Below are 10,691 nucleotides of genomic sequence, written 5' to 3' on the forward strand. Positions count from 1 at the left end.
GATTTTCTGGACTGAAATAAACGCAGGTCACGCCTGTACTTGAACTTTAAATACTTGTCTCCATCTCTGACTGCCGCAAACCCGCACTCTACCGAGCTGTTCTCCCACATATGGTGTTTCGGATGCGGGCATTGGAATACGCAGTCTTAAAGAGACATACGCAAAGAATTGACACCTGTGGCTAACCCTGTATGTCCTGGGTAAAAGCCGCTGGTGCACTACCTCAGAAGACTGCTGCCATGGAGGACCTGGTGCGACAGCTGGTGCAGATCAGTCTACAGCAACAAAACGCCCATACAGAGGCAAGGCAGGGGCAGCAAGAGACTAATCGACTGCTAATGGAACAAATTGCGACACTGCGAGAGGCGGTGATGGTACAGTCAGAGCACCCACCCACAGGGGGCCCAAGGAGGACAACCACCCACAAGGGCCACGGTGCAAGCTTCGCTGCAGAAGATGACTGTTGCAGATGACGTGAAAGCCTACCTCAACGTCTTTGAGAGGATTGCGGAACGAGAAGGGCTGCCCACGGACCAATGGGCAGATGTTGTGGCCCCTTTTCTGTCAGGAGAGCCCAAAAGGCCTATTACGACCTACGTGAATTGGACTCCCATGACTACGCCAAACTGAAGGCCAAAATCCTGGCACGACTGGGAGTGACCATACAGGTGCGTGCAGGTGGGGAACATGCCTGGAGGTACTCGGAGAGCCTACCACCGCGGTCCCAAATGCATGACTTAATACACCTTGTCTCCAAGTGGCTTCAGCCAGAGAACTGCACTCCTGCTCAAATGGTAGAGAGGATCATTTTGGATATCTTCCACCATTCCTTGCCACCTGCGGAGCAGCGTTGGGTGGGACAGGCTGGGCCGACTGACGCCAACCACCTCGTGAATCTGGTTGAGAGGTACTGTGCCACGAAGGAACTGCTACAAGCATCTACCAGACGGGTCCGCGACAGAGAGGCTAAAGGCTCGAGTTGGTAAGACTATGCCATGTTCTACTCCCAGGGGGTCTATGTTGAAGAACGGAAGGGGCTCAGGGGGCGAGCCAGCGGTTGGCCCACATCGGGGTGCTCAAGAGCGGGACCCCGGACGCCTACCGTGCTGGCGGTGCCACGAATGGGGTCATGTTGCGGCACACTGCCCCTCTAGGCTCCGAGCCCATGGACTGCAGCTTCGGGCGAAGGGTATCCCTGTACAGACGCCCCGCGCTAGCCACCGAAAACCTGTCCGGAGATGAGCCGCAGGTATGTTCGGTGAACATTGGGGACTTTCTGGTACAGGCTTTGCTGGACTCCGGAAGCCTTGTGACACTAGTGCATGGTTTGTTGGTTAACTAAACGTCTTAGAATGGGAGGCCAAGTGAGTGTACTGTGCATCGATGGGGACACTCGGGAATACCCCACCGCTACCGTACGAATAGCCACCCCTTGCGGCACAGCTAACCACAAGGTAGGAGTGGTTAAGTCCCTAATGCATGAGGCCATTATCGGAAGGGACTTTCCATTGTTCTGGGCCATGTGGAGGAAAAGGACTTTGGACAATAAGAATGTTGCTAATAATGTGTGTCAGGAGGTAAGCCCTGAGCCGTATGACCCAGACACTGCCGTGCCCGCAGCATTGTCCCCTAGCTGTACTGGTTGGTGACACTGAAAGCCCGGCAGAAGTTCCTGCCATGCCGGAACTTGAGGTGTCGCGTGGAAATTTTGGCTCTGCTCAGTTGAAAGACCCAACATTGATCTGGGCCTGTGAGGCTGTAAAAGAAATAAACTGTGTACCTCAAACTCCAGGTGGGAGTGAGGCCTACCCTTATATGGCTGTTAACAATATGTTGTACAGAGTGGATAAGGTGCGTGGGGAAGAACTGGAACAGCTGGTGGTACCCAAACCATATCGCCGGGTAGTTTTCGACCTGGCTCATAAAAATGTACTTGGAGGTCACCTGGGCGTAGAAAAAACCCGCGAACGAGTGTTGCAATGGTTCTATTGGCTAGGTATACATGAGAAGGTTAAGGGGTATTGCACCTCATGTCCTATATGTCAATTAATGGCCCCTAAATCTCATTTCAGGAGTCCGTTGGTGCTACTACCCGTTATCAAGGTACCATTTGACCGGATTGCCATGGATTTAGTCGGTCCAGTAGTGAAGTCCGCTAGGGGACATCAGTATATACTGGTCATTCTAGACTATGCCTCGCGGTATGCGGAGGCAATTCCTCTGAGAAACACCTCCTCCAAACTCATTGCCCGAGAGCTGTTACAGATGTTCTCCCACACCGGTATTCCCAAAGAGATCCTTACCGATCAGGGGACTCTGTTTATGTCAAAAGTAATGAGGGAGGTGTGCAAACTTCTAAAGATTAAACAACTGCGTACCTCAGTATATCACCCGCAAACTGACGGCCTGGTCGAAAGGTTTAATAAAACTTTGAAGAGTATGTTAAAAAGGGTGGTCAGCCAAGATGGGTAGGATTGGGATTGTTTATTGCCAGGCTTGATGTTTGCAATATGTGAGGTTCCCCAATCCTCCAAAGGTTTTTCTCCGTTTGAACTGCTGTATGGTAGACACCCACGCGGTCTCCTCAACCTCGCCAAAGAAACTTGGGAAAGTGAACACACTCCCTACAAAAGTGTTGTAGAACATATATCAGTGATGCAGGATAGGATAGCAGCTGTCATGACCATCGTGAAGGAACACTTGGAACAGGCACAAGTGGCACAGAGTTGAGTCTATAACAGGTCAGCCAAAGTCAGAACCTTTTGCCCAGGAGATAGGGTGTTAGTTTTGGGGCCTACAGTAAAGAGCAAGTTCTTAGCCAAATGGCAGGGGCCATATAAGGTGCTTAAGCGCATAGAAGTCAATTATAAAGGGTACCAAACTGGCAGGAGGAGGCCAGAGCAGGTGTACCATGTGAATTTGCTTAAACCCTGGAGAGAACAAGAGTCTGGCAGCTGTGAATGAGCCAAGCAGCCAGGTTTTTGTGAAGTCCATGGACAAAGCTCCTGAAGTGCCTATCTCAGGGTCCCTATCTAGTGTGCAGAAATAGGAGGTAAAGGAGTTTGTGCTTTGAAACATGGATGTGTTTTCAGAACTACCGGGATGTAAGTCAGTGATCAAACATAACATTGTCACGGAACCTTACGTACGGGTTCGGGTGAAACCCTACAGAATTCCTGAAGCGCATAGACAGGCTATATCAGAGGAAGTAAAAAAGATGTTGGACCTTGGGGTCATTGAAGTGTCAAAAAGTGATTGGTCTAGTCCCATTGTCCTGATTCCTAAGCCCGATGGCACCTTGAGGTTTTGCAACGCCTTCAGGAAGTTGAACGAAGTCTCGAAGTTTGACGCCTACCCGATGCCACGAGTAGATGAGCCAATAGAAAGGCTAGGACATGCTAGGTTCTTCTCTACCCTGGACCTGACTAAAGGGTATTGGCAGGTACCACGTACCGACGAGGCCAAAGAAAATACTGCCATTGCTACTCCCGAGGGACTCTTCCAGTATGTCTGTCTACCTTTTGGGTTACATGGGGCACCAGCTACTTTACAAAGAATGATGGATATCATCCTGAAGCCTCACTGTCGGTATGCCTCCGCTTATCTGGATGACATCATTCTATTTAGTAATGACTGGGAGAGTCACTTGGCAAAAGTACAGGCGGTAGTTGATTCCAACAGGGATGCAGGGTTAACGGCAAACCCCAAGTAGTGTACGTTGGGAGTGGAAGAAGCACATTATTTGGGGTACATAATAGGAAGAGGAGTTATTAAGCAAATTCATAAAGTAAAGGCCATCCAAAACTGGCCCCAACCATTTATCAAGAAACAGGTGAGAGCGTTTCTAGGGATTGTAGGCTACTACCGCAGGTTCATCCCTAGTTTCGCCACCATAGCAGTGCCCTTGACAGAGCTGACAAGAAGTTCCACCATGATCAAGTGGAACGACGAGGCTGAGCAGGCATTTCGGAAGTTAGTCAGCCCTGTGTAGAGAGACGGTCTTAATTACTCCCGACTTCAGCAAAACATTCGTAGTACAGACAGATGCATCTGATGTAGGTGTGGGGGCTGTCCTTTCCCAAGCAGTTAGAGGCGAGGAGCACCCAGTCACCTATCTTTGTAGGAAACTTACCACCGCAGAGAGAAATTATAGCATTGTGGAACGAGAGTGTCTGGTGATAAAGTGGGTTTTAGAGTACCTACGGTACTATCTGCTTGGACGACATTTCAGATTGGTGACAGACCACTCTCCTCTCACCTGGATGAGTCAGGCCAAAGAGCGAAACGCTTGGGTGACGAGGTGGTTCCTCACTTTACAAAACTTTAAATTTGTTGTAGAGCACAGGGCTGGAAAGTTACTAGGAAATGTTGATGCTTTGTCCCGAACCCACTGCTTGGTTAGTAAAAATGTTCGCCCCTATGGGTTCGAGCAGAGGGGGAGGGTATGTGAGGTACTGAGGGGTGTGATAGTGGATGGTTGCTACGTCGCCCCTAGGTTTCGTTATTATGCCTAATGGGGCTGGAGGAAGTCCAGGTTCCGCTGTTAGAGACATGAAAGTCCAGGAGGGCAATGTAATCTCCAGCAAGTAGTTGCTGGAGATAGTTTCTTTAAAAATCATTGGGCCTGGATTTTTGGAATGGATGGCAGGTTGGTAGTGAGGCCATCCATTCCACTTCTTCCACTCCGGGTTATGTGCAAGGTCAATCAGCACAGGTGCTGAGGCTGGGCCAGGAAGAGGTGCATATAAATAGCAGTGTGCACTGACACAGAGAGAGACTGGATGGCTGCTGGACCCAGGCAGCCTGGTATACCTGCTGGAGGTAAAAGCCCTGCTGTGTGGTGCACCTGCTGAACGTGACCTGTACAGGCAGGGACTGCCTATTATCCTAATGCTGGACTATTGTTTTCCTGCCTGAAGCCAAGGCTGGATTTACTTTTGATTTTCTGGACTGAAATAAACGCAGGTCACGCCTGTACTTGGACTTTAAATACTTGTCTCCATCTCTGACTGCCGCAAACCCGCACTCTACCGAGCTGTCTTCCCACAATGGATACAGTAATAGAACCAAGTTTCCTGCATAGATCTGGTACCAGAACTGAGCTTACCACATAGGGTACTAAAACCAAACTTGCTGTACTACATGCTTGCGTATAAGAACCAGGTTTGCTGAAGAGAAGGTAGCGCAGGAGAGATCACCAATCAGAAATCTCGGAAACTATGCAAAAAAAGCGTGCAGGATGAATCACTTTTCCATACCATGCTATTTGCGACGGATGCCCGCTACGGGTTCTGCATCCTTCTGGCATGTCTTTACAAGCTGCCCCACCTTCCTGTGCTGATGTGGGGTACCATCAGTCATATTAAGGGGGATTCGCTTGAGTGACAGTGAGTTGCGCCTGACCCCCCTGTCCGAGCGATGTGCGGGAGAACACACATCTGCATGTCCTATTTTTAAGAGGTGCACGAAAATAGAACATGCTACAAATTTTCTGTCTCAAAGCGTTGCTGCGAGAGAACAATCGCCCATCTAGGACTAGGTACATCCATTACAAGTAATGGGTTGTGTTTTCACGCGGGTCTTGTTCATCTCGCAACGCACAAAACGCATACAATTTTCTCGCTCATGTGAATGCACCCTTAGACTCGCAAAAATTTGAAACCCATTCTTTTGAATGGGTTCATTCGCATTAGCGATGTTTTCCTGCATGGCTCCATTAAAGCCATTGGGAGAACTTCGCGATTCTCTGCCGCGGCTGTCACAGCCATGGCGGGGATTCCCTTTTGACATGAAAACGTCTCACATCCACGGGGCTTTCACATGGTGGGGAGAGCGATATTGGCCCAATGTTGCACTCCCCGGTGTGGAGGAGGCTTATTCACAGCCTCTTGCTGCTGCAAGAAAAGCTCAAACCCCTGTAAGTGTGCCCCTGCATCAGACAGCGCTAACACTACATTCGGGGCACTGTTTAAGAGCTAAGCTCCCATGTGCCATCATACTGGTGACATGGTGGGTTGGCTAGCCATGAATCCTCTTGGGGCCCAGACGGCTGCCCAAAATCGACTCACTGTAATCCACCATTGTCCTGTAATTCCGTCGGAATAACAAAAAATAATATTTATGTGGAACCACTGACTAGTAGACTACACTGTTGTGTCTTCTAAAAATGACAGAAAATAATGGAACCTATGACAAAGTTTGATTTGACTCATTAACCCATTCCAATCCAACTTGTATCCTGGTTTTCCTAGGGGGTTTACTCTTTTTCTGCTGTTATACAACGGCGCTATCTGCTGGCTAAAGCCAGTACTGCATGAGGTGACATGTTGGATAGGCTCCGACAGCAGAGAGGCTGGCAATATACAGTAAGAGAACCCCGATGGACATCTTCCAACATCGGAGCTGTACAGCCTTAAATCATGATGTCTTCAGAGGTCAGACAGTGGATTGGAAAGGGTTAAAGGCAAAGGGTTCCGTTCAGGGTTCCGTCTGGATACTATTTTCAGCTATGCAGATGGAAAGACACATTGTAGCCAATAACCTACTCAATGCAGCCTGAGCGTACTGAGAGAACGACTGATTAGTCTGCCTGGAATGTCTTATTAACCCATTAATGACCAATTGTCATAAATCCATGATGCTTGGTTCTGGGCTTTAATCCCACTCCACAATAAAAATACAGCATGGGATTAAAGCTCCCAAAATACAGCAGGAACAGGTCAGATTTTTAGTTGACAGAGGCAACTAAGGACCCAAACAAGATGACAGAAATGTTTTTTTTAACTACTTCTGCCTTCTGTTTTACAGACCGCATAGCGCTCAATGAGCATTACGTAGAGCATGCCGGACGTGGCAATACTGTTTGAGACCCAGTATGGCAGAGCTTGCATGGTCTTCGAAGACCCCAGCCCAACTCTCACAGTGACCAATGTCACTAAAAGGGCATATTTTCACCTACAACGTGGGCTCCTATTCATGCTGCTTCTATAGATGCCCCAGTTACAGTGAACGACTGCTAAATAAATTGGGGAAAAAAGTGTGAATGACCCACAGAGGTCTTACATGATGTCATGGGGTTTTTGTCACCGTGGCAGAAAGGAAAACCCTGTGTGTCAACAAGCCTATCACCGAGGGAATCACTAAAATATAACTTTTATTAGGTAAAGATAAAAATAAAAATTTATAAAAGGCGTGGACTCTTATTCCAGTTACACTCCTACTGGACAAGTAGATATTCTAACAGTAGTAAGTCCATATAAGTATATACCAGATGATGCGCTAAGTTCTAACTCCACAACCACAATGACCCAATCTATATTGTTGGTGCATGGGTCGAGATATATATTATGGTTGTGTACAGCTCCACGTGTATAAATGGCCACAAGGGCTAACAAAGCACAATGTAGGTTATATTTTCTGTATTTATACGTTGGAGCCGATAAATGGGTAAAGGCCAGAATAATAAATGTAACCCCCGTCTGGCAGAGTATTGAGGCATATATTAATGCCCAGGAAATATAGCATCAATCAGGTATATACTATGTGGTATATCCCCTATTATGGTGGATTATACCCTGATGCGATAACCAGCTATAGTAAACACGGTCACTAATTTCATCTATATAGTGACTCGCTTGACTGATGTCATTTAGCGTGTTTATCTAGTTTATATAAAAGCTGGCAAATAGACTGCAGAGCTGAGTGGTCTGTAACTAGGAGTTAAATGGTGCAAGGACATATTACAGCACCAAACGTTCCTTTTATTTTACCACATTCCCATTAGGGACAGACACAGCGGAGAGTCTTAGACCAGGGTCATTCACTCATAAGACCCTGTCACATGGACTGAACACTGCTGAGTGCAGCTAATAAAAACAGCTGATCACTGCTTCACTAGAGATGAATGCCGCTGTTTGTGAGATTTTATAATCACCAGCAGCTACGAGCAGCTAAACTGAAGAGGGTTCAATAAGATATATAATGAACCCTCTTTGTCAGTAACTGCTGCATTCACTATCACCATTTAAGCATAGATAGCCCGATATACAATGATGTGGACATCTGTGGCATGTCAAGCACAACAATAAGGCTATCTTAGGCTGGCTAACAAATTTATAATAACTAATAAGAATAAAATAGCTATGTTTAAAAACAAAAAAACAACCCACGCCAACATAAGCCGTCGACATATCTGCCCTGTAATCTGAAAATAAACAAATTATTCATCAAATTGTCTGAATACAAAATGGTGAACCTATTTCTGTATTTATCTTGGTGTAAATATAATCATTTTAAAAATAAAGAACTGGAAATAAAAAAAAATATAGATATATTTTTACTTTTTTTTTTTTACCCATTACCTCTTAAAAAGAATAAATCTGTGAAATAAGTTATTAAAAAATAGCCATAGTAAAGCAACAAAAATAACTTCGGTAGCCCAATAAAAAAAAAAATCGAGCCATTAAACCTTCATCTTTGGTACCAAAACACTCCGAATTTAATGGGGGGTGCGGGGGGGGGAATAATAAAAAAAAGTGATGAAATCTTTTTTGTGGGATAATCCTATTTAATCTTCTATATTACAAAGAGCATAAATTAACGTTCCGGTCTACAGAGCACTGGATACATGTATAGCGGACCGGGCCTCGCATTCTTATCAAGCTTTCTATTGTAGCATATACAAGGTACTGGAAATCCGGCAGATGGTGCCGGTTATAGAGGGTTTGCACAGAGTTTGCATAAATGGATGTGTCCATGTCAAATACAAAGTGCTGCAATACTTTCCGGGTATTTGACTATGGAAGCTCACCTAGAAACAAATCACTTTCTGGTTTCCTGTCATGCGTGAACATGGCTGTCTATGGAATCGTTGGATTATATTCCACTTCTTCCATGCAGGTAGGTTGTATTTTATATTGGATTAACCATGAATAGTAGTAGCCATGTATAGTTGTAGATTATTCTTGAGGTCCAAGTCCACTTTGTTTCCACTTCAGGCCGAATAGATAATGGCACTAATTTCTTGCTGATCGCTTCCTCTTTGTAGCTACCGGATTGAATTTTCGGGATTACTGCCACACAAAGTATCAATATACTGATTCTACCCTGATCACTTCTGACAATGACAAATATTTCCCATGCAAGTGATCAAATAAAACAAAGCTACAGAGAGATGGAATTTGTTTCAGCGCATTCTTATATCCTGTAGGATCCTTCAATCTGACAATGAATTGCAGCAGGTGCATTGGGAGACAACCACCAGCATATAATGTGCATCTTCGGTGCGTCTTCTTTCTATGGTGTACACACTGCAACAAAAATGACATGATCATTTTTTTCTGTGGTCAGTACAATTACTACGTCACCAGATTTGTATAGTTGTCTCTTTTTTTTTTCTTTTTTGCTGTGCTACTTTTAATTTTTTTTTTAAAGATATTTAATTTTTTTAATTATTTCCTACCGCCATCTTCTGACAGCCATGACTTTTTTTTATTTTTCTGTCAACATAGTTGTACGAGGGCTCCTGTAGTTTCTATTGGTACCATTTTGGAGTACGGATGACTTTTTTTGATTGCTTTTTATAACATTTTTTCTGTGAGACGGGAGTGACCAAAAAAAAGCACAATTCTAGCATTGTTTAATTTTTTTTTCTGATGACATTCACCGTGTGGGGTAAATAATGCAGTACTTTGGTAGATCAGACTTTTACAGACACAGCGATATGTTTTTGTTTTTTTTAGTCACCAAAGGGGACAAGAACTTGTGATGCTTCGATCGCTACTGCGGTATTACATTATACCGCGATCTGACAGGCAATCTATCAAGCCACACAACAGGCATGGCTTGAAAGAAAATCTGCAATGACAGTCCTGGGGCCTTTCAGAAGCCCCTTTGCCTCCATGGCAACCGCACAGCAACCCGTGATCATATTGTGGAGGGGGCATTGATTGGGGCATTTAAATGCTGCTGTCAGAACTGACCGCAACATTTAAAGGATTAACCACTCCGATCAGCCGTGTGGCTAATCGGAGCTGTTGTGGGTGGGTGTTGGCTGTAAGAAACAGCTAGCACCCACATTGAATGCAGCAAGATCAACCTGCGATTCCCTTCCATACCCCGAATCTGCAGGACATTGCTATTCGTCCTGTAGCATTAAGGTTCCTTTTACATGGTGCAATAGTTGACCTATATACAAATGGCTGCCAATAGGGCACTGAGTGAGAAATTGCCCCCTTGTCGGATCAGCTTGGCTTTTAGCACAACTAAAACCAAATAAACAGGAGCCGCTCAATCTTTGAGTGACTGCCTGTGTGAAGTGAATGGAGGGGGGCGCCTGGAACGATCTTCTGCATGCACCGCCTCCATTCGCAGAAGCCTGGCAAGACCTTGGGTACGTTTATATGTAGCGGTATTAGTGCGGATATTTCATAGTGGAAATTATGCAGCAAATCTGTGTCAAATTCCGCGTCCGTTCAAGAGAAAGGGTGAAATTGGTCGTGGATCTGCAACAAAAACCAGGTCAAAATCTAATCCAAATAATGGATTTTGGTGCAGAACCGCACTAAAATCCGCTATATGTCAAACTCCCCTTTTCAAGCAATCTACTAAAATATGTAACCTGTTTTAAAGAGGTTTTCCAAATCCTTTTTAATATAAAATCCAGCTTGCCCTGCCATAAAACAAGAAGTAGT

The sequence above is a fragment of the Eleutherodactylus coqui genome, chromosome 1 (assembly GCF_035609145.1).
Source record: "Eleutherodactylus coqui strain aEleCoq1 chromosome 1, aEleCoq1.hap1, whole genome shotgun sequence".
NCBI lineage: Eukaryota > Metazoa > Chordata > Amphibia > Anura > Eleutherodactylidae > Eleutherodactylus > Eleutherodactylus coqui.